The 27,879-nt window shown below is 51.0% G+C and overlaps 1 protein-coding gene across 38 annotated transcripts in view; it reads left to right on the top strand.

Moving 5' to 3' along the window:
* The window catches only part of Rbfox3 (RNA binding fox-1 homolog 3), a 438,563-nt gene that overhangs the window by 226,525 nt on the left and 184,159 nt on the right, over positions 1-27,879 (top strand). For all 38 annotated transcript variants that reach the window (NM_001413230.2, NM_001134498.4, XM_087571022.1 and 35 more), the window contains 1 exon segment: positions 17,531-17,636. The gene's annotated coding sequence lies outside the window, so the exon portion shown is untranslated.

Raw genomic sequence — 27,879 nt, 5'->3', positions numbered from 1 at the left:
GGCATGGGCTGGTTCCACCATTTATTAGATGTGTTGGAGATGGGGGGGGTGGGCAGGCAGATAGAGACAGACAGAAAGACAGAAAGAGACAGAGAGAGAGAAACAGACATAGAGACAGGCAGGCAGACACAGAGAGACAGGCAGACAGAGACAGACAGAGAGACAGGCAGACAGAGACAGACAGAGACAGGCAGACAGAGACAGACAGAGACAGGCAGACAGAGACAGACAGAGAGACAGGCAGACAGAGACAGACAGAGAGACAGGCAGACAGAGACAGACAGAGAGACAGGCAGACAGAGACAGACAGAGAGACAGGCAGACAGAGACAGACAGAGAGACAGGGAAACAGAGACAGAGACAGGCAGGCAGACAGAGACAGACAGAGATAGAGAGAGGCAGGGAGGGAGAGAGACTATCCATCCACTGACAGACAGTGTGTGGTCAGCACGTAGATGCCCCTGTGGCTGGGTGCTAGCCAATGATATCATGTTCTGCAGTCAGAGGCTGAAGAGATGGACAGAGAGATGTTTTGTGTGTCCCTGCAGAGCTTTCTCTCTCCTCTGATCCCAAATGTGGAGAGCCTCTGCCCACCCCCACTCTGGTCTCCTGCAAGGACACTGAAGTTCCCCCAGATAGGGTGTCAGGGGCCTGGTGGGGGCATGGTAGCAGGAGCAGGGACCACTGTTGAGAGTTTTAGGGCCCTTGCTCATCTGCATGGGGTGAGGCTGACACTAGAAACAGTAGAAGCTTCCTTTTGGTTTGGTTCATTCATTCATTCACTTCTGCATGCATTCATTTGTTACCTGATCCCCCCAATACCACAGTCATTCATTTATTACATTTCTGCTCCTTCGCACACACATACACACTGCACATTAAAGATGGCACTCATTTGGACAGTGGGGAAGGCTGTCCCCAAGAGGCCCAGCTAGTGGCGCACAGAAGAGGAACAGGTGTCAAGAAGGAGATGTGAATACTCAGTCTGGTGGGACCAGAGTGGGGGGTGGACATATTTTCTTTATCAAGATTCTTGACTGGAGTCTTGGAACTTGAGCTAGAGTAATCCATAGGCCTTCAGGGACCTGTGTGAATTTCATTCCATGGAGTAGTGTGGAGCCAAGAAGCCCTTCAGAGAATGTTCTCTGCTTTCTTTGACTTAAATTATAAGCCTCTCTGTTCTGGCTTGGCAGGGTGTCTGTTGACAGTAGTGGGGGGCTGGGAGAAAGGAGTCTTAGAGCATAGGAAAGGACCAGGGAGGAAAGAGCTCCAGGCTGGCAGTGCTAGCATAGCCCACAGCGAGCAAGCATTGTGGCCAAGAGGACCCTGAGTGCAGAGTCAGAAGGTGTGGACTTGACCCCTGATTGACCTCTCTAGGTCTTGGTGCCATTACCCTAAAGTGGAGATAAAGCACCTGTCTTTACCCACTGCAGTGGGCTCTGTCCAGACCAGCCAGTGTTGAACCCCTGGAGATCTTCACATGCTATTGAAGTAGGAAGATCTGCCTACTTCTGTGTGTTTGTCAGGAGGGATCTTTTCTTGGGAACAGAACCTGAGGATGCTGCTGTGGGGAGCAGGTACTGCTGTCTCTGCATGACTACCTGGGCTGACAGGTAGCAGTCAGGTCCAGTGGTGGAGATAGACCTGGCTGCCTGCTTGCAGCTCTGTGGGCTCACTTGCAGCTCCATGGGCTCACTTGTAGCCCCATGGGCTTTCTTGCAGCTTCACTTGCAGCTCCATGGGCTCTCTTGCAGCTTCACTTGCAACTCCATGGGCTCATTTGCAGCCCCATTGGCTCTCTTGCAGCTTCATTTGCAGCTCTGTAGGCTCACTTGCAGCTCCATGGGCTCACCTGCAGCTCCATGGGCTCACTTGCAGCTCCATGGGCTCTTGGTCTCTCACTTGTATCATAGGAATAGCATGCAGAGCAGCAGCTTCACTCCTGACCTGGGATTTGCCCCCTCTCCACCCCTGTGCATATAAAAATCCAACTGAAGGGCAGCCAGGAAGCCCCAGATGTCACCGTATCCTTTGCCTCACCCCAGGCTGTCAGTAAATCTCAGCGAGATCCTGCAGCATCCCGGCACCCCTTATTTTTCTCAACACCAGTTGCAAGAAATCAAGAGTCACAGTGCAAGCAGAGACAGCAGGAAAGGCTGATGGGAATCTGCTTTGTCAGGCCAAGGGTCCCTCCACCAACTGCTCCCAACCCAGCCTCACCCTCAGCACCAGAGAGGCAGCAGGCATTCTGGAAAGAGGGAAAGAAAAAAGGAAGAAAAAAAAGAAAAAGAAACAACAGCCTAGAAATACATAATTGATTTCCCTTCTTGCTAGTTCCCAACATGGGCTTCTGGGTCGTAGGGAAGGTGCCTGATTAGAATATCTCTGAAGAGGGCAGTGAGTTATGGCAACGGACACTCTCCTAGCTGTCTCTCCTGCTCATAAATCTATCCCCCTCTGAAAGTGCAGATGGTCCATAATCGTCCATCATGTGGAGTTCAGCACCGGACAGCTCCCGGGCGGGTTTTTCCTCTGAGGATCTTTTTCTGCAAGCTAAACGGAACTGCGACTCCACGCAGCCTCTCCCTGTAATGGAGTGTGAGCAGATCAGCCGTCGGGAATGATTTAGGAGGGGACGAACGATAAATATCCAAGAGGTTGGCGCTCGAAGCCAACAGGCAGCTGAGGAGGGTGCAGTCCTGAGGAGAGGGAGGAGCTACCCCAGTGTACTTACATTATAGAGTGCTTTTTATTTATTTATTTGGGAGAGCAAGGCTATGTCACAGGAAGAGGTGTCTCTCAGGGGACTTTTTCAAGAAGCCCCCCCTCAAATGCCTTTCTCTGCCATACCAAGGAAGACAGAGGTCAAGGGGTCAGTTGGCTGGTCATAGGGTAAAAAATTCCCTCCACATTTGAAGCCATTTCTTTAGAAGGGATGGCTGCCCTCATCCACTGTTTAACCCATAGAGCTGTTGAGTCTGCACTCGTGGTCTGGCTCACCCACTCCCAATCGTGTCAGAGGAAGCTAGACACAGAGAGAGGAGAGCTCACACATGGCTATTTCTTGTTCATCCCACTGTCTCCTAATCAGAGCCGGCCCCTGTAACAGGAACAGAGGGCGCTCAGGACTGGGCTCCAGCCTCAGGATCCCCCAAAAGGCTTTGGTGTAGTTGGAGTTTAGTTGCCAAGCACCCTGCAGCTCTTTGATGAGACGGATCTATAACTAACCATTGGTGGAGGACAGTCATCGGATGGTAGACTCAGGGAAGGCTTTCATGGCTCTCCAGCCCCCTGCCTCCTGCCCTGAGGCAGAGGGAGCGAAGGCTGAGGGTGATGGATGATCATCTGCCTCCTACAGGTGCCAGTCGCCCTGCCAGGTGGTGCCTTAATGCTGCATTGCAGGGGAGGGCTGCAGCTCTCTCCTTGGGCTCCCGCTCCTCCTGTTCCCTCTTCCCATACTTGGGAACTCCAGACTGGGGGCAGGATGTTTCCAAATCAGCAGTGCTTGGGGAGGTCACAGGCTAGACACCTGCAGATCCATCTGTAAGAGAACTCGTCAACCCTAGCTAACTGTGTGCACACCAGAGAGGCTGCCTAGAAGATGCCAGAGGCCAGCCCCACATACTCCCTCGTAGAAGGAGCACTGCCAAGAGGGGAATCCAGTACCCACCGTGAAAAAAGAATTCAACCCAGCATCTTCCTGGGACATCTCAGAGCAGTGCATACATATACACATGCGTGCAACCCAGCTGGATTCTTGTACTCACTTGCTTTGCACCACATGCATGGTGACACGGGTGCGTGGTAGGTTCCCTGAAGTGACCAAAGCCACCGGTGCAACTCTGTCTAGGCCTCTCACGGGTGGATAAGTGGCTTCCTCCTCCCTTTCTCTCCTCTTCCTTCCCCGCTTCTCCCCCTCCTCCTCCTGCCACTCTCTTCAGGAGAAAGGGAAGGTGGTAATTCCTCCTGACTCAGGATACAGAATGTAGACCTGCCTGCCACATGGCTTTAGCTAGCTCTCAGCCAGCGAGGAAGGAGCTTTAGGAAACAGGTGAGGCTCTCCACCCCCATTTTACTCAAGCTGCTTCCCAAAGCCACAGAAGCCCTACAGTGATTCGGCCCCCTCCTAGAGTTGAGCCCTGACAAAGTGTTCTACTCCGAGACCTACCAGCTGTAGATTAGAATGTCTCTTACTAATGTTGGATGAGTGGCGGGAGGCACCCATTCTGGAGCAGGGCCACCAATTCCTCTGCGATCCAGGTAGCATGAGCATGAAGAAGGTCTGGAACCTCCACTTTGGAGAAGCCAGGGAAGAGGACATCGTGTAGGGTCAGGAAGCTGTGCCTCTCGCTGCCACCACATACACTGTACCGGACCTTCCCATGCTGTGGAACACCCTCTCCTCAAGCATGGTATTCTGGTCTGGGAGCGTGGACTTCAAAGCCCAGTCCACAATAGAGTTAAGTCTCAGTGGCTGGTCCACATGTCCTCCTAGAACACCAGCCTGTGATGAGCCTGGGCTCTCCACCCTGCATCTCCAGCCCTAGAAAGTGAACTCTTCAGGCCCACTGGTCCACTTTGATGGATATCTTGATGTTCCGAGGACGGCAGCAAGTCTACTGTTTGTATCCATTGTGTCTTCCGACAGCCCGACAGCATCGTCACCTATAACAGCGACAATGGGGGTAGTGACCTCAGTGACAGCCCAGAGGGTGAGGCTGGTAGCAGCTGTGGGTTGTGTGGAAGCCCTCAGCTTGAGAGGGCATAATGGGACTTCCATCCAACCTGTGCCTCACCTCCCTTCCTCCCCCCTGATACCCATAAATACTTTCCTATAGTCGTTGAGGGCCAGCTAGTGAGAGCTGATTTGCCAATCCCATACACTCCTGTGGCCTGGTTACACAGTTAGCATTGGAGCTGGGAGATGGCTTCCACCAGAGGATTCTGGGGAGAACAGTGCTGGTGACTGGCTTCCAGAGCATCACAGACCTCGTAGACAGCCCATGTTTTTCTCCCTGCTGAATGAACATCTGTGAGTGGACACACAAGGGTGCCCAGCTCGGAGGCGGGAAAACCATTTGATCCTCAGCCCCTCCCTTGAGCATCCCTGTCTTGGTGGCTGAGTATCATGCCTTACTCATTTTAACCCCGCGAGAGTCCTTCTCATGGAAGGATGCCATGTGCCATACACAGGGAGCGCGAGGTTCTCCAGTCAGGTCCTCAGCTCTTAAGTCGCTGCCCTGAGTCTGCCTCACCTTATGTCTTAGTCACTTTTCTGTGGCTATGATAAAACACTATGGCCAAGACAACATATAAAGTGTTTACTTGGGCTTACAGTTCCAAGGCACCCACGCCCCAGGCCCCATCGCATCTTGGAGCGCAATAGGGCTTGAAGCCGACTGTTTTCAGCTCTCAGAGGCTATGCACCAAGTTCCTGGGCAGTGTTTGGTGGGAGGTGCTGGCCCAGGGTCTGCTCTCCTGGGAACCTCGAACACCTCTGGATGACCTTCCCACGGCTGTGGCACAGTTGCACAGCATCCTATGTGGCTCCCAGCAGAATGCTCTTGAGTCTCCTGTGTGGAGTTGGCGGCCCCCGGGAAGGTGGAAGACATGATTGTCCACGTAGGCTGCAGTAGTGGGTCCTTGGCTTCCTGAGTCGAGCCTGGGAGTCCACTGTGTGCGGTAGACTTCTGCTCTGAGGTTTTGAGGGGCAGCAAAGGTGGCAGCCACGGGCCGTGTTACAATAGACCAGGGCTCTCCCTGCAGAGGTTGGCAAGCAACTGATTGATCCTCAGCCCATGGGCGAGATGTGGTAAGGGAACTGTATACACCAAGGAGGACTTTGAAGAGATCCAAGGAAGAACTTTTCCTGGCAGTGAGATGGTTCAAACACAGAGAAAGGTCTGCCAGGGGGAAGGGAGATGGGGAGCTACTGGGCAGTGTTAAAAATAAGACTCTACTCATGGAAGCCAGATCAGGAGAAAGCACAGAGGAGATGCCTTCCCTCTGTCCTGAGAGTGGAGAGCTGAGGTCCTATTAAACCCCAGCCTCTGACCATGAGCCTGCCTCCAGGGCAGACTGGGCCTTTCCTGTCCCCAGACTCCTATAGTTCCTTCGAAACCAAAACCCCACCCCATAACAACAATCAGGAGCTGGTCCACCACAACCTTCTGAAAAGCCTATTGCCTCCTCAGGAGCCGTAAGCTCCTCAAATGGTCTGGTTGGACGCAGGACATCACCAGCCATCGCAGCCCAGCTCCGGATACCTCTGGCTGGGTCCCCTGGCTAAGCAGAAGCAATAGATCCAAGAGGTTTATGTGTATAGGCACGTGAAGATGTGTGTATACATGTGTGAGCACGTGTGCATATGTGTAGGTATAGGTATGTACAGGTGTGCACTGCATGTGTGTTTGCACATGTGTATCATGTATTGCATGCATGTAAATGTATATTATGCATGTGTGTCAGTGCGTGAGTGCATTTGGGGATATGTATGTATATATATGTATATATACATATGTATGTATATATATGTATCTCTGTCTTGGGTGAACCATGACCGAGGCTACTCTTGTAAGGACAGCATTTAATTGGGGCTGGCTTACAGGTTCAGAGGTTCAGTCCATTATCATCAAGGTGGGAGCATGGCAGCATCCAGGCAGGCATGGCGCAGGTGGAGTTGAGAGTTCTACATCTTCATCTGAAGGCTGCCAGCAGAATGTTGGCTTCCTGGGGGCTAGGATGAGGGTCTAAAAGCCACACCCACAGTGACACACCCACTCCAACAGGGCCACACCTCCTAATAGCTTAGCTCCCTGGGCCAGGCATATACAAACCATCCCAATGTCTATGTATGTATATCCATGTGTGTGTATGCGTGTGTGTGTCCCGGGCTGTACCCACCTGACTGACCAAGAGGACTTCCCTGAGCAGGGTCTCATCTCTGCCACTGGTTTCCCATGTTCTCCCTCTCCTGTCCTTTCTGCCGCTCTACACACCAAGCATCTCAGCCTTCTGCTCCTCCTCCCCACTGCCAAGGACCGCAGAGCCGGTGCCCCCTTCTGTTTTGGTGACATTGTGTGACTTTTCTTTCTTTCTGGCTCATATATGTCAAAACTTTGTGTGAGGGAAGAAAAGCGGGGGAAGCCATGTGGGAAGTAGGTCACCTGGAAATCAACAACCTGCCTGTAATTAAATCTGCATTCTCCCTGGAAGAGCCAAAATCCAGTGGGTGGCTTCCCTCCCTCGCTCCCCCCTTCCCCCTTCCCTCCTTACAGGGCCAGGTTCCAAAGTGCAACTCCTCATAGGAAACCTCCCAGTGCAACCTCATTAGGCAAACAACAAAGAACGCCCCACGTCGGGGTGCACACCGTGTCTCAGCTCTCGTAGAGAGCGGAGGCCGGAGTGCGGAGGCCCCGACCACAAACCTAGAATGGAGTGTCTGCTGTTTTTCTGTTGAGTGGGGCTCCCTGGCTCACGCCCTCAGCAGTTCTGTGTCCTGGATTTTAACAGTTGATTAGCAGCCTCCTCTGTGTTGGAGTTTTGATGATCCATGCTGGCCCGCTTCTCACTTCCGATGTCCCAAGCTCCTTCTTGGCCGCCGGTTAAGCAAATAGCACCTGGGGCCTCAGGATCCTCGTTGTCGTCCGTCCGTCGCGCTTGAAATGCGTTTATTCCACCCGGGGGCAGGAATTGGGCTTAGTCGCCGAAAGGGCTCCAGCTGACGGCGCAGAGATCGAGCGAGGAGAACTCATAAACTCAAACAGCAGCAAGCAGGCAGGCAGGCAGGCAGCTCTCGAAATGGCCTGGCTAACAAGCTGCTAAAAACTTTGTCCCAATCCCCATGACAATTGTTTTTAGAAAAGGGGGTTTCAGAAAAAGAAAATGCACTTCTAGAAAAAGGGCAAAGTGGCTAGGCTCAACTTGTGTTTAGAAAAACCGTCACAGGGCTGGCAGCGGAAGGTGAGGGAGCTGATACATGACATGCTTGTGGACTTGCCCACAGTCAGAGCAGGGTCAAGTCCCTCAAGGGCGTTATAAACTCCTTGCTGCTGGGAAGCTGGCCCCAGAGGTGAGGAGACTTGGTTGGCCCCATCAGAGAGCATCTTTCTTTCTTTGTGGCAAGCACCTTCTGCATCTACTGGTTCTCCGAGAGCAGCTACTTAAGTAAGAGGAGGTGAAGTTTAGGGGTGCTCTGAGTGTCTCTCTGTGCCATGGTAGCCGCCCCACTCAGGACTTGGTACAGTCATGGGGCCCAGCATGCTCATCTTGCGAGAAGCCATCCCAGCAAGCCTAATGAGGGAGCTTTCGCCGATCTGGCATAATCTTTACTCTGAGGTTCAAAGGGCTGAACCAAAGGCACCAAGCAGAGCCGCTGAGTGGATCGCGGCTTCCTCGCTGCCTTTGTCCATTTGAAAAAAAAAAATGCATCTAAATTAGATTCACTGGGTCTGGCTGGGAAAGTGTACAGACTTTGGAATATGAATGGTCTCCAGTCTGCAGTTTAAGCCGGGCCACATGCTGGCTGTGTGGCTTTGAACAAGTGACAGTTCTGCAGTCGTCTTGTCTGAGTGATGACCAGTGGCTGTGTGGATGACCTGAGGAAGCCCAGTGATGTGATATGTATAGAACTTTATATATCACACACATCTGGCTTTAAATGGAACGTTTCAGCAAAGCCTTTGCTATGCTTGGGTCAATCGGGAGGGGCTGAGAAGTTGTTTTGAGACTGTTTGAACCTTGAGGGAACGTTGTCTCTCTGGAGAATCTGTACTTGATGCTATGTGAGAGCTTGGAGTTCCTACTCCAAGTTTGACGGGTCACATTTGATCTTTCCCTAAGCTGGGTGTGGTGACACACACCTTTGATACCAACCCTTAGGAAGCTGGAGCAAGACTCTTAGGCCATAACGGCAAGCCACGTCCTTAAACAAACAAATAAGTGGGCCAGAAAGGTAAAGTGGGCCAAGCCTCATGTCCTGAGTTCAATTCCTGGGACCTACCTGTTAAAAGGAGAGCATTGACTCCCACCAGTTGTCCTCTGATCTCCACAGTTAGCCACGGCATGTGCACACCGCCCAACTAGATGAATGCCGTAAAGGCATTTGAAACAAGCAAACATTTGATCTTCCCTCAACAGTACCTCACAGGGTGTCTAGTCACTGCTTCCAGACATCCTCAGAGTTCTTCCCTGCTCTGCCCCCAGGATCCTCTACAGCTCTTTCCCAGCCACTGTGGTCCCTTGAGCCTTTCTCTCCCCTTATCTCTCCTGTCCCTTCCCACTCCCTCCCATTTTTTACTTGGCAAATTACACCCTGGTCCTCCCTGCCTGCTCAGTGGGTGCTGTCAGGCCCTGGCAGGTTCAGGAGCCAACAGCAGGGGGCAAAGACACTTGCAAAGAGGAACTAATAGGAAATGAAATAGCTTTTCTCCCCCGAAGACCCCTCCCTGCTCTGCTAGTAGGCCCACCCCTCGCGGAGTGAATTGTTTCCAATCCAATCTCGTGTTTATTGAAGTTCCCTCCAGGGTAAGCTCGAGAGACGTCTCCCCCAGCCTCGTAGAGTGGCCTTATTTACCAGAATCCCCTTGGCGTGCCATTTAAGCATCTCCATTAACATTTCCTGCGTCTTGCTCATTGCAAGCACGGGCCCTGGGAGACCTCCAGGGTGGCGGCACAGCGGCGGCCTGCAGAAACGCAGGGCTGATTTTAATTGGTTCGAAACTGCCGCTGTCGACCACAGAGGGGTCCTTCTCCTTGAGTAATGACCTGGAATTTGATCACGAGGGTTTTTTTTTGTTTTGTTTTTTTGTGAGTTTGTAAGACTGCAAGTGTAGCTGCGTGAGATCAGAGCAAGAGCTGGCCACACGCGTCTCAGGCTGTAGCCCATGCTGAACCTAAGCATAAAAGACCCAGCAGGTTTGGGGCCGCCGACTGGAGGGGGCGCTACTGAGCCAGTTTCCGGCAGCTGCCTGTCGTCCTGGACTTGATTGTGTTCTTGAGTTCTGCAGGAAGGAGGGGAGATCCAGGGCACTCCAGGAGCCTCCTGTGACAGACAGGTCACTCTACAGAGGACCTCAGGATGCCCATGCCCTCACCCATGTGCCCCACTCTCACAGGGTGTAGAAAGAGTCACTTCCAAAGAGTGCTGGAATTTCTCATGAACTTGAAGAAGGTTGCTTGACAAGGAGAAGCAACCAAGACCCCACCCCAGCACTCTCTAGTGTCCTGGGTGAAGTGGGGTGGGGGAGTCCAGAGGACTAAAGCCTGGGTCTCCCACATGGAAGATGGCCGCTGGGAGGCTTGGGCTCCTGGATGCAGGAACCGTCTTGGTCTAGAGACTGTCATTTGGAACAGGTAGAGGTCTTCTTAGGTAAAGGTTAGCTGGCTTCTCCCCAACTCTCACTGTTACAGACCACCAGCTAGACCCACAAAGCTCCTTTTATTTTCTTATGTGTAGCCTGGGCTAGCCTAGAACTTGATATGTAGACCAGGCTGGCCACAAACTCACAGAGCTCTGTCTGGCTCTGCCTCCCAAGTGCTGGGTTTAAAGGCGTGCACTGCCACCATCCTCTACTGAGATTCTGGGTGTACAAAAGCTCACGCTTCTGCCTGGTGTCACCTTATGTTGACAAGAAAGCCTGGTACCCTCCACCCCAAAGGTCTGTAGTCTAGACACACAGTCATTAAAAAAAAAGGGGGGGTGGAGGGATTTGTTAATTAAGAAAAAACATCAGACGTATGCATCCTCTTCCACCTGCAATTCTCCCACACTGGTCAGCATGTCAGCTGTCAGCCCTGACCCCTTTCCCTGCAGGACTGGGAAGGTGCTACAGAAGGGTTCCCTACAGAGCCCAGACTGGCCCTCACCTCTGACTCCATTCTCAGCATCCCAAATGCTGAAGTTACAGGCGTGAGCTACCACGCCCAGTTTGTAAGGTTGTAACGAAGAATATGGAAGATAACCTCCAGTCCCCTCTGAGCACATACTCCCCAAAAACCCAGGGGAAGCTCTGAGCACCCATCTTGTGTCTGTTTACTTCCATTCCCTGAAAAAGGAGGGGAGAAATAAAGCAAACCTTCTCAGGGCTGGAGAAATGGCTCCAGAGTTAGCGTGTTTGTGGTGCACATATCCTCATGAGTTAGAACCATCAGAATCCATTTGAAAAATTAATAAAAATGAAACCAAAGCCAGGCACAGTGTCGGTGACACATACCTGTAATCCTAGCACTGGGAGTGGAGACAGGGGAATCCCAGGGGATCTCTGGCCTGTTAGTCTTGAGGAATCAGCAAGTCCCCAGGTTCAGTGAGAGAACCTCACTCCAACAATCAGGTAAAGACACATAGACATGTTCACATATGTGTATAATATACAGAGAGAGAGAGAGAGAGAGAGACAGAGACAGAGACAGAGACAGAGACAGAGAGAGACAGAGAAACAGAGAGACAGAGAAGAGAGACAGAGACAGAGAGACAGGGAGACAGACAGACACAGAGAGACGAAGAGAGATTGAGAGAGTACTTTCCTTATACGAATGATAGAGAACATGGTTATGTCCTTTTCAAGGCCAACCAACACAATGCCCGCCCATAACTTGCTTTTTGTGTTAAATGTGACACTTACTGGTGTGCTTGGCCAAGCAGATGTGTCTTAGGCCTGCTGTGGGCAGAAACCACCTTGGAAGGCTGCAATAGTCATCCACCCACTGTTTCACCGACAAGCTTTTCAGTTCTTGTAATGTGTGGCTCTTTTGAAGAGTGGCTCAGTGAGACTCTAGGTGCTTGGCTCCCTGTGCACCGGGAAGTGAGTGGCAGGTCTCAGAGTGTGCCAGATCCTGGCACTACTGCCCAGCATGTGTGGACCAGCCAGTGTGCATCCCCGGCTTGCTCTGCCCTCACTGACACTTGGCTGCTGTCAGCCATGCACACATTTGTGTGGTCAGGAGCAGGGGCAGCACCTTGCTGAGTGGGGCCGTTGCCTGATTTCTGCTATTTCCTCTATTTTGGGGAGGTCCATGGTCCTACCAGCTCCTGGGGGACTCTGTTACCCTATCTGCCTCACAGCCACTCCAGAAAGCAGACTGTCTAGGAAAACATTTACAGTAATATTTAAGATGACCTCACTGATCTCAGTACATGGAAGGTGCAAGCAGGAGGATCGGAAGTTCAGTCACTGCTGGCTGCATAACAAGTTCGAGGTCAGCCTGGGACACTTGAGGCTCTACCTTTAAAAAAAAAAAGCAAACCAAACATTTGGGGGATTTCCTGTTAGGCCAGGTTACCTGTGACTCCCTTTCAACTCTCAGCGACTGTGGCTAAGATGTTATTTAAGGGTGTAACTTCTCACTGCCCTCCGTGATAGTCTGACCACCCTGAGCCCCAGCTCAGCCTGTCAGGGCCACAGATTCTAGGAACAATCCCAGGTGAGGAGTCAGTCTTCTCCATCTGTAAACCCACATCTGTGGATTCAACCAACTGCGGATGGAAATATTCAGGAAGTCTACCCCGAGTGTGTTTCACAAACAGTACAGAGCTCAGCTACGTACAAGCACTACATCTGGTCATAAGTAGCCTGGCGAGGGTCGGCCTGTTGGGGCTAGGGAGATCCTAGCGGGGAAGGTTGTGTCTATGCAGAATGAGGGCCCAGATGCAGGTCTCCAGTACCCGAGTTGAAAGCAGACCGTAGGGGTGCACGCTATTATACCAGTGCTAGATGAGGGAGACAAGAAGATTTGCTCTTCACTCAGACAAATACAGAGAAGCTCCAGGTTCAGTACGAGAGAGCAATAGACAAGGACACTCAGGGCCACCTCTGGCCCTACCGCACACTCTCAGAAAAGCAAATCCACGTATCCTGCACCCATGCACACCCCCTTACACACCGAGTGAGTAAATAAATGCATAGATGAAACCTTATTTTAAGAAATTAGATGAAGTATACGGAAGAAAGTGGGCAGATGCTGAGTCTGCTTCCCAAGTCTCACGTTATGGGAAGAGAGAACTGACCTGGCGAGTTGTCCTCTGACCTCCACATACGTGCTGTGACCCTACACACCCATCTCCACAATTGCACACAGTAAATGAAAGGTGACGACAGTGAGCCCAGGTGTACATGTGGGAGAGTGTGCACAGGTTTCATGTAAACGTGACACCACTCTATCTTAGGGTCTTGAGCGTCTTCGGATTCTGAGATCCCTGAAGGACCCGGAGTCAATCCAACGCCAAGAGTCCAGGGTACCTAGCTGTGCGTTGTGACTGCTCCCGCCCACAGGAGGATGGGCAGGGTCTACTGCCAAGGCATGTGTGGTGGGCTCAGGAAGTTGAGAGCAAGCTCTGCTCTCCGGGTTTCAGAAGTGCCACTGCCACAAGCAACCTTGCTAGGAGGCTAAGACACTACCCACAACCTCACTAGGAGGCACATGGGAGGACACTGCTCCCTCTCACCCACATCCCTGAAGGAGCCAGAGCTCTGGACCAGTGATGCATCCTCCTCTTCCTCAAGGCTGTCCCCTGACCCTTTGAGAACTATAGAGGTCTCTAGCCATTCCCTTATATCCAGACAAGAGTACTGTCTGTAGTCTTAGGTGGCTCCAGGGGCCTGCCAGGAGTCTTGGGGTGAGGATCCAGGGTAGGCTGATATATAACTGAGTGAAGCTTGCTCCATGGAGCCCCGAATGCTAAACTCTAATGCTCTGTGTCAGGGCCCCTGCCTGGGAAGTTTCTGTCCCTGGACACACCTGGCCTCACACTCTGCTAAGTAGGTCCTTGGGGACAGCACCAGCCTTCCCTCACCCTGCTGTCCTACCCTGTAACAGCCAGTGTAGCCACGAGAGAACGCCATGGGTTCAAGAAGTGGAAGAAAAGACTCTTGGGAGTCAGCTGTAGCAAACTGACTGGTGACAGCAATGACAAGGTGACGAAGTCATCCAAGTGGACTCTCGAGTGCTACCAAGGTGCAGGTGGTATGTTTTGGGGTGTATCCCTCCTCCTCTGTGCTGAGGTTGTCCCCTGGGACCGCTGTGATGGCTGTCATGACTGTCACCAGTCACACTGTGGAGGCTACAGAGCAGTCTTCCCTGTTCCCCTCTGCCTGGGGAAGACTCCAGGGTGCACAGAAGGTTTATTGGGCCAATAAAATCTCAAGTATACAAGTTTAAGATACCTCTGGGGTTTGTCTCCTTCCCACAGAGGCCGGGAGCACTTCTGCTCTGTAGAAAGGGGTGGGTTAAAGATGGCCTGTCATCTCCCTGCGTCCCCATCCCAGGAAGGCACATGTCATGTGAGAGCGAGCTGTGCTCTCCGTATGCACCTGGCGACAGTGTTCTGTTGGGTCCTGGCATCCTGACTTAGACACACACAGGGAGTCTGCCTCTTCCTTGCAGGGTCTAACCGTCCTCGCCTACTCATGCACCTGCCGTGAAGAGGCCGCACAGTGTGCTGGTTCTGTTCGACACATCTTCTTGCTTTCCTTTTGAAAAATCTTCCCGCCTCCTTCGCAGCCTGGCCCTCTCTTTGGCTCTCGGCGTTCCTGGGTCTTTGGCTCTTGGGTCTTCCCAGGTACCCCTAATTGCCAAAGGCTCTGCCTCACCTTGGTACCCACAGCCCTGAGAATGGATTCTGAACACAACCGACCCCAGTACCAGGCGTGGCGTCTCTGCAAGTTGCAGTGATTATCGTTCTCAATTGAGAAGCAGTAGGACAAGAGGGTTAGGGCCAGAGCAGGGCTGGAGACAGGATAGGGAGCCCAGTGTGTGGGGAGCAGGGAGGCATGGGCTTGGGAGTCAGGCGGCTCAGCCTGAGTGTCCTTACTACAGCCTTGCCAACATCACAAAGTCAGGATGGCCAGCAGGTTCCAGACTTACAACTATGAAGCCGTATTCCCGAGCACATTTGGTGGGTTTTTTTTCAGTCTCCCCTTTTCCATTGCTGAAGCGTACCCCCGACTCCTGCAGGGAAGGTAGGCAAGGGCTTTTCCAGTCTCTTGACAGACACGGCCTATCCAAGAGTCCAACCTGGAAGAGTCTTCAACAGTGAATAGAAGCAATGGTAGCCACTGGCCAGATAGACCGAGGATTGATCTCATAGCTCTCAGGAGAAGGCACAGAAGGGCAGGCTGGCTCAGTGGGAGGTGCCAGCCCAGCCTCAAGTCAAACCCACCTCCCTCTTCACTCTCAGATGACTAGAGCAGGGTGTGGACCTGAGACTAATCTCCCATGAAGGAAACCGATCATAGATGCCAAAGCAGTCGAGAAAAACCTAGATTATGTTGGAACTCATGGTAGGGACCCTGCCAGGTGGACACCAAAGCTGACTGTCAAATGTTCCGTAGCCCCATAGTCTGACCAGATGAGCCTGGCAGTGAGTGCCTATAACGAGACAACGCCCCACTGTGTTTTATGAATACTGACTGTTAACTTTCATGAGGTTGTGGAAGCCCAGGCCGCATGAGGGTGGCTCGTCACTCTGTCTAGAATGGCAGAGAACAGTCCCTCCACAGAGAGCTTGAGACACGAGCAGATGTCATGAAGAAGATGGGGAAAGGGGGGTGAAGGGAGGTTCTTAGTTCAGAACCTATCGAGGACCCCAGTCACATGCTGTGTGGATCTCAAAAGGCAGGAAAGGGCAGCCACTGGGAGATGTTCTCTCGGGAATATGGGAATGAAGGAGAAGAAGGGGGCAGGAATACAGGATCCACCCCTAGGGGTGTAGATGGGGAAAGGTCAGCAGAAGGCACGATTTGGTGACAACCCACTCCAGGAACGCAGCAGGGGTTCAGTGCAGACTGGCGGGCACCAGGATATGGAGGCTTACACAGATTCATGTGTGAGGAGGTTGGAAGCTGGGAGTCATAAAGGAGAGGTGTGGCTGGCTCTGAAGAACCTGGATCTAGGGGATAGGAACTTAATTGGAACCACAAAGATGCCAAGCAACTCACCCCTCTTTCTGTGTGTGTGTGTATGGTACATTTGTGGGGGTGTATATGCACACGCATCATCGAGTGTGTGGAGGTCAAAGGTTAACATTCAGAATCTGAGGACAACTGTGCTGTTTGTTCATGAAAATACATGTATGTATTCACCGTGTGGTGAGTGCAGCTGCACGCGGATGCTATTCTAGGCTCTGAACACTTGGGGTCACCTGGTACATTGTTAGGGAGCTGTCAGCTTCGGGTGTCCATGCTGACAATCCCACATTCGATGTTAGCCTAACCACGTGGGCCATGAGATGACAGGGCAGACAAGACAAAGGCAGACTTCAGGGTGCCAAGTCAGAGAGGGTCTCTGAGTGGACACCTCAATGAGGATGGAGACACCATCCAACATTTGGAGGTCTCGGGGAAGAGCCTCTAGAGGAGGGACAGTTTGTGCAAGGGCCCTGAGGTCAGGCTGACCCGTCAGGCCAGGTGAGGCAGTGCAGGTCGGGTAAGAAGGGGTCGTGAGAAGTAGAGCAAGGAAGAGTCCACAGTTTGGGTAAGCCTGTTTTGCAAAAGTCCTTACAAGTGTCTAACCCATAAGCAGCCACTTTAAGAACGTCAGATCTCGACTGCTCTAGTGAGATGCCAGGGTCAAGCAGATGTCACACGTTGGGTTCTCGGAGTTATAGAGACTGGAAACCCAAGCTCAAGGTGTGGGCAGACCTTGCATCAAGCTGATCACAACATGTAGGAGAGGGGAGGCTGCTTAAAGGGCACTAACCCCACACAGAGCAGCCACCCTCACAGCGAATCCTCTACAAGGCCCCTCTCCGAATGCTCTCCCCTCTCTGAATGCTCTCGAGTTGAGCATTGGGAATCCATCACGTGGCTTTGGTGGGAATTCGCCAAGCACAGACCACAGAAGGCCTGTATCTACCCATTGTAGAGACAGTCCAGCAGAGAGACAGGACCTCTGTCTCTCTGGACTTGGCCCTACACTCTAATGTTTGGCTGAGAGCCGTTGCAAGAGGTAAGCTTGCACATTGTAAGCTGTGAGAGAGCTCAGTATAAAGGGGTGGAGGGTCTGTGGCTAGCTGGAGGGGATTCTGACAGGTTTAGATGGAAAGGCAGCCTGGCTAGGCTCCAAGGCCTCACTGTAAGCCCGGTAGTCCCTTGGGGTGTGATGTTGGCATTGAGGTTGAGCCCAGTGCTTGGGAACAAAGGTGGGTAACAGGGAGGACACTGAGGGAGCAGCCTCAGGAGAGCTGTGCTGACTGGGAAGGAGAATGGGTCCTTGGTGGGGGACAAGTTGGAGAGGCCATCCACTGATGGTCCTCCTTTATCAGTCCATCCCCTTGTGACCCACTGGCACCCTCCCACAGTGACATCTTCTCACCATGCAGGTGCCACCTTCGATTTTCAGAGCCATGGCTGACCAGCAAGCACCCGGTTATACACCTCACAACATTTCCTCATTCACAGCGTATTCAGAAGACAGAGTTCCCACCGCACCGTGATACCTTAAATCAAGAACACAGGACTCTATGCATCTGATGTCTCCCAGGTATTGGCGGAGATCAGAAATGATACCGATCTCTTGTTTTTCTTTCCAATCGCAGCGTGACATCAGAAGGACCAGGGGGAATTCTGCTGCCCTCCCCAGAGCTGGCCCACAGGCCTACCTTGGCGGGAACCTATCCAAGGAGTGGCCCGATCTGCAAACAGGTATGTGCCGCTTTCTGCTCTCCACGGCTGGTTCTCAGTGGCCAAGAGTGGCCTGTGTGGGCAGGGGAGGAAAGGCAAGCATTATGAGAATAGGGGTCAACACAGGGGAGACATACTCTGCCCAAAGCAGCGTCCATACTGTCCCCCACCACATGGATCCAAACCACCCCATCCGTGTCGTTCACCTGCCCTTACCCCTCCCCTCACCAAAATGCAAATCAGCATGTGCATAATAGATAATTAATAGACTGATCAGCCAGCAAGGGAGGTAAGTAGATAAATAATTTTAATTATCCTTGGGTTGCTCATAAATTCCCTCACTGCCTTTTTATTAAACTCTGTTTACAAGACTCATTTATATTCTATGTCACTGTGCCAAACCCTCCCCCTTCTCCTCCTCCTCCCCAGCTCCCTCCAGGTCTGACCTAGGGTAGAATCGCACTATGGTACCACAGCTCTGCTTCTAGCAGGGCCCGGGTCTCAAGAACAGGTAGTAGAGAGCTTTGCCCGAGTGTCCAGGCTGGACAGCCGGAGAGAGGATGGACGCAGCCCAGCCCGGGAGCTCCCGACCTTTCTCCCCAGTGTGGCTTGGGCCAGCTGGGAACCCTGCTTACACTTGGCACCTGTGCTGCGGCTATGAACTCATTCTTTTCCCCAGGGATGCCCTTGGCCTATGAATAGCCCTGGCTGAGGTTTCCTCGATGCTCTGAATGCCAGGAGAGAAAGCAGGTTAATACTATAAAGGAAAACTCCTGTAGAGGGCCAGGGACAGACTCTCCCAGGCTGTCAAAGAGGTGGTGTCTGGTGGTGTCCCCAGGAGGTGGAGGATGCCTGAGAAGCCAAGCCATCCCTCCTCCTCCACCCTGATACCCCAGCCATGGTTAGTGGCTCTTGGGACCCGTGGTGGCAAACATGTGGCAGGTTTCTATGCAGCTGAGAGAAAGAGGTGCTGAGGGGAGGCCGGCTCAGGTGGAACGGTGTTGTGAGGAGGGGGATCTTTCCTTGGGAACCTTCCCCATGTCCTCTCTCCATCCAGCTTTTTCATCAGTGTTGGCGTCTCCTTGTCAGCATGTAGGAAGTTGCATGGGGAGGCCCCAGCTAGGTCTTGCTCTGGTCTATTCACTCCTATGGTCCGGGTAATTTGGATTTAGTTGACGGTCTGGGGATGATACTGAGGAGAGAACAGGGGTCCAAGAGCGGAGGGAAATCCTCTCTGAACTCAGTCATGCCCAAGGCTGCTGTGTTTGCAACAGTTCTCGTGACCAGCTGAGCACCAAGAGCTGAGAATGCGTTCCCGTCCGAGGTGCTGTGCGTAGAGCATGGGCTGCCCCAGTGAGGCGTCAGGCCAAGGTGCTGTGTATAGAGTGCAGGTATCATCTCTTCATGCCCATGCACCAGTCAAGGGAATGTCTTGTATCTGTGTCTCTCAAGTGGATGCTCATATAGTTGTGGGCATAGGTGAGCTCCCTGTGGTCAGCAAGGTCATGGTCACCCAGCTCATGACTGACAGAGCAGAACTCACACTTGGGTTACCTGATCCCAGAGTCCCTCTCCCGAAGGCACCATGTCAGAGAGTGCCAGGCAGAGCGTGAAGTAGTGTCACTCGGAACCTTCCTAGATTTTGCTCTTGGAAATGAAGTCAGGCTGCAGATAAGGTCGCTTTGAAGAAATGGGGTCCTGGCTGAGTTTTGGGGGTGTCACTCTTGAGGGTAAGATCCGGTTTTCTTCCAGTTGCTGGCTTATGCAGCCACTGCGAGGGGCACTGGATGATTAGCTGGCCCACGCACGCACGCTGTGCTGATTGGTATTGCCTCCTTGGAGGGAGGCTGCTTGCCTCAGGCAGAGGGAATGCAAGCTGAGCAAACGCAAGGGCCTTTTAAGATCAACTCAGTAGAATTAAAGTCTGAAAAATGGCTCATTGGAGGTTCCCTGCCCTTTGAATAGTTTGTTTAGCTGGGACTTTTGTGGTCTGCCCAGGGCCTTGCCTGGTCCACACAGACTGAGTGGGAAGGAAGCAGGGCCAGGGAGAGGAGGAAAAGGTCACAGGAGGCATTTTGAATGCCTCTTCCTGTGTTAAGAACCGTGCCCACCGGGGTGGGGATTTAGCTCAGTGGTAGGAAGCGCAAGGCCCTGGGTTCGGTCCCCAGCTCCGGGAACAAAAAGAACCAAAAAAAAAAAAAAAAAAAAAGAACCGTGCCCACCTTAGCTGGGGGTCTATCTGGACCATACTCTTAGGAGGAGCAACCCCAGCTATTCCTTAGAGAGCAGCTACAGAGCTCGGCTTTCTGAACCCCAAACCAGGTCCCTAAGGCATCACCGAGGAACCAACTTTTCTCGGATAGTCTTCATGAATCCTACCTGTCTCTGTTCAGGGGAGTCCGTGGGCAACAAGAGAATAAAAAGAACAAGAAATTAAAGACAGGCTCAGACTGGTCCCTGACTTCTACTCATGGTGGCTGGAATAGCAGGGCTCGGGCTGGTCTAGCTTCCCCCACCCCAGCACACACTGACAAGAGCCCTGTACCAGTCCCTGCCTCACATGTCTGAACCATCAGAACTGACAGTGGAAGGATTGACAGCTGATTGATGAGAAGCATCTGGAGTGATGCTTCCTGTCTGAGCAGAGCCACAGCCTTCCCCAGACAGTGTCTGAGAGCAGAACTGTGCTAGGCTGTCCCCTGTCCCCTGAGACCAAGGGCTCTGGATAATACAATGGGGTGACTATGCCCCAGCCACAGGCATGGTAAGAGTTTAACTCTCGTGTAGATGTGGGTAGGAATGCTGGCAGGATCTTGTTCCAGAGCATGGTTTCCACTGTAGGCAACTCCTGAGTGTCACCGAGTGTCATCAGCACCCCAGGAACTATAGAGTGTAACCAAGAGTTAGCCTTCAATGCATATCCCTTGTTCTCTCCTTACAATGACCTTAAATCAGCCATTCTCAGGTCAGAAATCTGGAGACCTCTGACACAGTTACTATTTTTTTTTCTAATTATTTTTTTTCTTTATGCCTCTTTTACTAAGCCTCTGCCTCCTGGGTGTGAAGTTTAAAGGCGCTGTGACCATGCCTAACCTTTTTAAGACTTATCTTTAATTTTGTGTGTGTGTGTGTGTGTGTGTGTGTGTGTGTGTGTGTGTGAATGTGTGTGAATGTGTGTAGTTAAGTGCCTGCACGTGAGTGCATATGCCTACAGAGACCAGAAGTGTCAGATTCCCTAGAGCTGGTGTCGCAGGTGGTCACGAGCCCACATGAGTGATGGGAACCAAGTTTGGGTCTTGTGTGAGAGCAGTGCGTGCTCTGGACTGCCGAGCCATGTCTTCAGCCCTGACGATTGTCATCTCTCCAAATGAAAGTTAACCCTTCACATGTTTTCACTACAATGCAAGAAAAGAAATAATTGGGCTTCTCAGAAAATGTAGGCAAGTGAAGCAGGCTGTCACCCCACTGTCCTAGCCAGGTGCTTTCTCCCCTTCCGAGCTTTTGAGACGCATGGTGACAGCATATTCCCGCTTCTGTCTTGTCTTTGCTTTACTGCTCCTTGGTGGTCCCTTCTGTTACTTTGTTGCCCAGAAGTGTCATCTTGTTGCCAGTCCTTCCAAGCCTGTTTTGAAGTAGAGAGGCAGGTGTTAGACTGGCCCAGTCCAAATTCTATGCCATATTTTGTTTTGTTTTGTTTTTCCAGACAGGGTTTCTCTGAGTAGCCCTGGCTGTCCTGGAACTTGCTCTTTAGACCAAGATGGCCTCCAATTCAGAGATCTGCCTGCCTTTGCCTTCCAAGTGTTGAGATTGAAGGCGTGTGTCACCACTGCCAAGCTTTGTGCCCCAGTTTAGAAAGCTAGATGATGATTTTGTTCCAAATAGGAATTAGGAGATGACTGTTCACATCAGAAGCAGTCTGAAGATACATATATATATATATATATATATATATATATATATATATATATATATTTCAAATTCTTTGGACTCCTGGGTATTAAAGCTTACAAGTTGTATGAAGTCCACTCTCATGCACACTGCAGAGTGGTTTTACCCATCTCCAGAACCCCCTCTTTCCTTCATGGGTTGTCTTTTCCCAGTGCACAAAATGCTTGTGTGGGGTGTGTTCATGCACACTAACATGCACACATGCTTCATGCATGCACACATGTGCAAACAGGGGTTCACACATAGGTACACGTGCACTCACTGACCTACATGTGTGCCCACATACTTACACTTTCAGATACACATGTGCATACACATAGGCCTATACACACAGCTACATACAACCACATACATGCATACCTGGCCAAACATATATGCACACTGGTACCCAAACCCAATGTTTAGCAACATGTCCCCATAGTCAGCTGAAGGGGATGTTAATTGAATTCTTTTTTCTTCTGCTTTTGTTTTTTGTTTTTTGTTTTTTGTTTTTTTTTTTCAGAGCTGGGGACCGAACCCAGGGCCTTGAGCTTGCTAGGCAAGCGCTCTACCACTGAGCTAAATCCCCAACCCCCTAATTGAATTCTTTCTTAATCACATCTGTGCATGGGGAAGTCTGCTCCTGGTGACTATTCCCAGGGAGTGAGCAGTCATTTCCTTCTCAGAGATAAAGGGAAGTAGATGTTGATGAGGTTGCTGGGCAGGTCGTGGCCCCAGCCCATGTGACTTATTATCTAATGAGAAAGACAGGAAACCCTCAGAAGAGACCATTGACTGAAACACCCATCCCAAGTGGGCATCTGCGTCTGTGAGCTTTACCCTTGGTGGTGCGTTACTATGTTGCCATCCAGAGAGTAGCATCATCAGCTCTCGGTAACAGCTTCTACCCCCAAGTCCAGCTGAAAGCCCCCAGGTAGAAACTAGGACAAACAGAAACTCCTGTCTCTGGAGGATGCTCTCCATGTGAAGTCTCAGTGCACATTTGTGGAGCCACATTCTCTGCAGATGGCGGCAGCCAGGTTTCTGCTGTGTTTACATTCAGTTATGGGTATATGTGTTTTATGCATAATTTGCTGAATTGAAATTCCTACAGCATAGGCATGAACCTCCCATTCAGTGAAGGTCAGTACAACTGACACATTTACACCAGCAGAGCCTCCGGTTCAGGTGTAATGCAAATTGATCTTTAGTGCAACCTTGTTTTAAATGCAGCCCCCACTTGTTTTAAACTGGCCCTTTCCCCTTGTCACTGTGTGTACTTTGCAAGCCAAAGTGACCTCCTTGGCACAGGAAGCCCAGAATTTGGTAGGAGGCCTTTCTTCCTTCTTTCACACACCAGCACCTGAGGGCTGCTGGGATCACCAAGGCAAACTCCTGACTTGATGCTGACCCAATAGCTTATTTAGTCGCCTGGCCTTGGCTTCATATGCGTAACACCAAACATTAGCACCTTTCTGGAAGGCTGTCGTCAGTTACCTAGTCCAGGGCAACCCAGTGGATACACAGGCTTCTTAATTATTATTTTTTTTATGTGTATGAGAACACTGTACTTGTCTTCAGCCACACCAGAAGAGGGCATTGGATCCCATTACAGATGGTTGTGAGCCACCATGTGGTTGCTGGGAATTGAACTCAGGACCTCTGGAAGAGCAGTCAGAGCTCTTAACCGCTGAGCCATCTCTCCAGCCCCTTAATTATTATTTTTACCTGTGGCCAACTCCACACAGCAATCCAAGCATTTGACTGTCTCAGCATCAACAAACTCATGCTGTCACGTGGCCACCTCCACGGTCACATGGCCACCTCCAGGGTTTACCTCCAGAACCCTTGTGTTCCACAGAAGTGAAACTTTCCCCATTAAATACTTTCCCCTGTCTTACCCTCATCCCAGCCTTGGCAATCACCTATGTTCTGCCTTCAAGAGCCCAGCTTCTCTAGAATCTTCTGGAAGCAGAATCAGATGGCGTGAACAGCTTATGTCAGATTTCTCCCTTTTGATGGTAGATAACATTCCACCATAATAGTGTTGTCCAGCCTGAAGCCCAGCAGCCAATCAGTGCAGCCCAGTACAGCATCATAAACTTACTTAAAACATTGGGATCTTTTAACATGTGTGTGTAGTAGCATGGACATGTGAGTGCAAGTGCACATATGTATTGTGTGTATTATGTGTATTGTGTTATTGTGTATATTATGTGTATTGGGTGTATTGTGTAAATCATGTATATCATGTACATTGTGTGTATTATGTGTATTGTGTATCTTGTGCGTATTGTGTATATCATGTATAATGTGTGTATTGTGTTTATTGTGTGTATTATGTATATTGTGTGTATTATGTGTACTGTGTGTATTATGTGTATTGTGTGTATTATGTGTATTGTGCGTATTATGTGTATTATGTGTACTATGTGTATTATGTGTACTGTGTGTATTGTATGTATTGTGTGTATTATGTGTATTGTGTGTATTATGTGTATTATATGTATTGTGTGTACTATGTGTATTGTGTATTATGTATGTGTACTGTGTATTGTGTGTATTGTGTGTATTATGTGTATTGTGCATATTGTGTGTATTAGGTGTAGCATGTGTATTGTGTATATTATGTATATCATGTATATTGTGTGTATTGTGTTTATTGTGTGTATCATGTGTATTGCATGTATTATGTGTACTATGTATATTGTATGTATTATGTGTATTGTGTATATCATGTACTATGTATATTGTGTGTATTAGGTATATCATGTGTATTATGTATATCATGTATATTGTGTGTATTGTGTTTATTGTGCATATTATGTGTATTGTATGTATTATGTGTACTATGTGTTTGGAGGTCTGACACTTAGTCATCCCTCACTCTTTTAGGCAGAGTCTCTCTTTGAACCCAGAGCTTACCAACAAGGCTAATTTAACTAGCCAGCTAGCTCCAGAGATCTGTCCCTAATTCTGTCCTCCAAGCAATTAAGTGACACCTAGACCACCACATCCACCCAGCGCTTTGGTGGGTTCTGAGGATCTGAACTCCAATCCTCCCACTTGTGTGGCAAGTGCTTTGTGAAAGCCACATCCTCAGCTAGAGACTCTTCCGTATGAAGTTTATAACTGACATCACACCGCAGTGCCACACAAAACAAACACAAGTACGCTGTCAGAATCTGTGGGCCACAGGTTGGACACTCCTGATTCACCCCTTCTCCTGCTGATAAAAGTGAACGGCCCCTCCCCCAACTGTGAAGAGAAAGCCTGTCAGGCATAAATCTTGTTTTATTCATCCACCCGGACTTGCTGAAAACAGCTGATCTGAAAACTTGTTCTCTGGGGAGGCATATTGCTGCCCCCCACACACACTTTGCATCAAGCCTGTCTCCGTCAACTGGTCTGTGGGAGCCTTGTGATGAGCAGGGCCAGGGCCTTACAGTGGGTCTAAGCATCCTCCTGTTCAGGTACATCCTGGTGTCTGTCAGTCTTGATATTTTTTTCTGAGAGCCCAGTAATGGTGGCCTGGTGACCAGAAGGACACTTAGAGAGCTGACCATAGCACAGTAATCACTGTGGTCATTGAGGGAGACGCCATCTCCTCATCAGCTTAGGCAGAGCCCAGTTGCTGTCCGCTCCTTCCAGGGTCGATTCTACGGACTAGCTTCTCTCCCTGTCTTCAGATTACCACAGGAGCAGAGAATCCCTTTCCTCCAGGATGTCTGCGTTCATCTCATTGTTATGAAGAAAGGAAAGCCACATTTGTTAGAAACCAGGCCTGCGGATCAGCAGAGTGACTTATGTCCTCTCCTTGGAACGAGGTTTCCTTTCTCATTCTTCCCAGCTCTGCTGGGTCGCTCGGTGCTCCCCCCTCCCCCTCCCCGAGCCGATCGGGGACTGCATCCATATCTTACCCTGCCTTAACAGAGTTCTCCACCTGGGTGGCTCAAGAGCCAGACATTTATTTTCCTCCATTTTGCAGGCTAGAAGCACAAGATCGAGGTGTCAGCAGGGTTGCCCCCTCCCCCCCCCCAAGGCTGGATAAATAAAAATCTGTGTGCCGTCTTGAAGTGGCTGCTGAGAGTGAGCGGAAGTCTCTCTCCTTGGTCATCTGCTCATGTGCTTGCGCGGCTGGTGTCAGTGTGTGTCCAGGCTATGATAGCTCCTCACAGCCACTGGGTCAAACCTATTCCATCTGACCTCATTTTGACTCACTTCACCTATTTAAAGACCCTTTTCTCCAAGTACAGTCCTCACCTGAAGTGCCGGTGTTAGGCCCACAGCTATGGCGGTTCTGTCAGAGCCCGTGCACACAGAGCTGGGCCTTCTTAGAGGTCTACCTTGTAGAATGGTCCCCTGAAGCACTCACTGCGTTTTGTGTCCAGGTTCCTCTCTCACATCAGCCTCTGTCCCTGAGTCCTGCAGCCTCTGCCACCCTAGAGCTAGATGCACAGTACCTGTTTCCAAAGAAAGGTCCCAGGTTGTAGGTGTCTGCCTCTCCCTCACCTGGAGCCCCCCAAGCCAGTCAGGTCATGTCCCATAGATATGGCCACCAACGTGGGGGCAATATGCTTACTTCTGTCTGCCTCTGCCATCGACTCCAAATCACAGCGGTGTAAGTTTGGCGAATGTGCATACCACAGGCTTCCAGCTGCTCCCACTTTGAGGAAAACCACTCACCCTCCCAGCCTTTCCTCCACCCCAGGGTGCTTGATCATGGGCAGTGGAATGGAGAGATGGCCTGGCTTTCCCCAAATGCTGAGCACACAAAGTGACAGATTTGTGAGCAGCCAAGAACAGAGGACTCAGCAGTGAGCCAGCGAGCACCTTGAGCTATGAGTTGGTGACTTCTGATAGCTTAGACCGGAGATGGTTTCTTCAACAGGATGATAGTGTGGGTCTCTTCTCATTCTGAGAAGGGTTGACATGGCAACTGAGTGGCAGCTGAGCTTTCTCAGAACCTTACCAAGGGAAAGCTGGCACCGACCACTGAGCTTCGCCTGCTCTATGTCCTACCCGCAAACCCTTGTCAGCATGAACTGTTCCACCTTCAGATATTCAAGCCTCAAGTCATCGCCCCAGGAAACCAGCCCCACACATCCCACCTCCTGCTCCTCTGCCTAGGGACACAATAACAATGCAGCAGTCCTGACTTCTCTCCCTTGAAAGAGCAGTTAGGAGAGGCAACTCAAGCCCACCTTTGCTTACAGTATGCTGTCCCCTTTATGCAGAGCTGGCTCCTTCCTCCAGGTGTCCTACCAAGGCAGCGGCTGAGGACCCCAGGGACTTTTGTTTCCAATGTCATTCTCATTGTTCCTGGAATTGCACAGGATTAACTTCTGTTCTCTTTCCACTGTGTATGTGTGTGTGTGTGTGTGTGTGTGTGTGTGTGTGTGTGTGTGTGTGTAAGAGAGAGAGAGACAGAGACAGAGAGAGACAGAGAGAGACAGAGACAGAGAGAGACAGAGAGAGACAGAGACACAGACACAGAGAGACAGAGAGAGACAGAGACAGAGAGAGACAGAGACACGGAGACAGAGAGAGACAGAGAGACAGAGACAGAGACACAGAGAGAGACAGAGACAGAGAGAGAGGTGACAGAGAGGGAGGTGAGAAAGAGAGAGCACACAAGAGGGAGAGAGAGAGCGAGAGAGCGAGAGAGCGAGAGAGCAAGAGAGAGAGAGAGAGAAAGGGAGAGAGGGAGAGAGGGAGAGTGCACTGGGTGTCAGGCCACCGAACCCTAACTAGCTATGTCACTACCCTGTGATGACCTCTTCCCATACCCCAAAGCCTCAAGAGCAAGCACAGCCTAGTAGGATGTCCTCCCCTTCTCCAGGCACAGCCTTCACTACAGAGGCTGGAGTCACCCAGTATGCTCCTGTTTGCTCCTACAGTGGCGTGACTTCTAGGCAACCCCCAATGTTCTATAGGCCGTTTGCTTAACTATAAATTAAAAGAGATTCAGCCCTGGCTTCACACCCGCTCTGTGGATAATTTCCATCTTGCCCTGCAGCTGCCCTGCTCTGTAACTTCTTCCAGCTTGGCTTCAGGGCCCTGGGATCGCTGGGGTGATGAGGAAGGGTCCCAGGGATGCTATGTAGATGGCTCTGGGGGCTCACCTCACCAAGGAAAGACCCCCCAACACGCAGAGATCATCCCCCTTTGGAACTTCCTGTGACTCCATCTCTCTACTCCTAGCTGCCTGGGGAAGAGGGGACTCTGCTCTGGGGAGGGAGACAATCACTCCGGAACCCTAAGGAGACAAACAGAGCAAGACACTGGCCAAGAAAAGGAGAAAAACAAAAACAGCTGCTGGGAAGGAAAGAGGGGG

Source organism: Rattus norvegicus, chromosome 10 (genome assembly GCF_021556685.1).
Source record: "Rattus norvegicus strain SHRSP/BbbUtx chromosome 10, alternate assembly SHRSP_T2T, whole genome shotgun sequence".
Classification (NCBI taxonomy): domain Eukaryota; kingdom Metazoa; phylum Chordata; class Mammalia; order Rodentia; family Muridae; genus Rattus; species Rattus norvegicus.
This window is presented reverse-complemented; position numbering and strand designations above follow the sequence as displayed.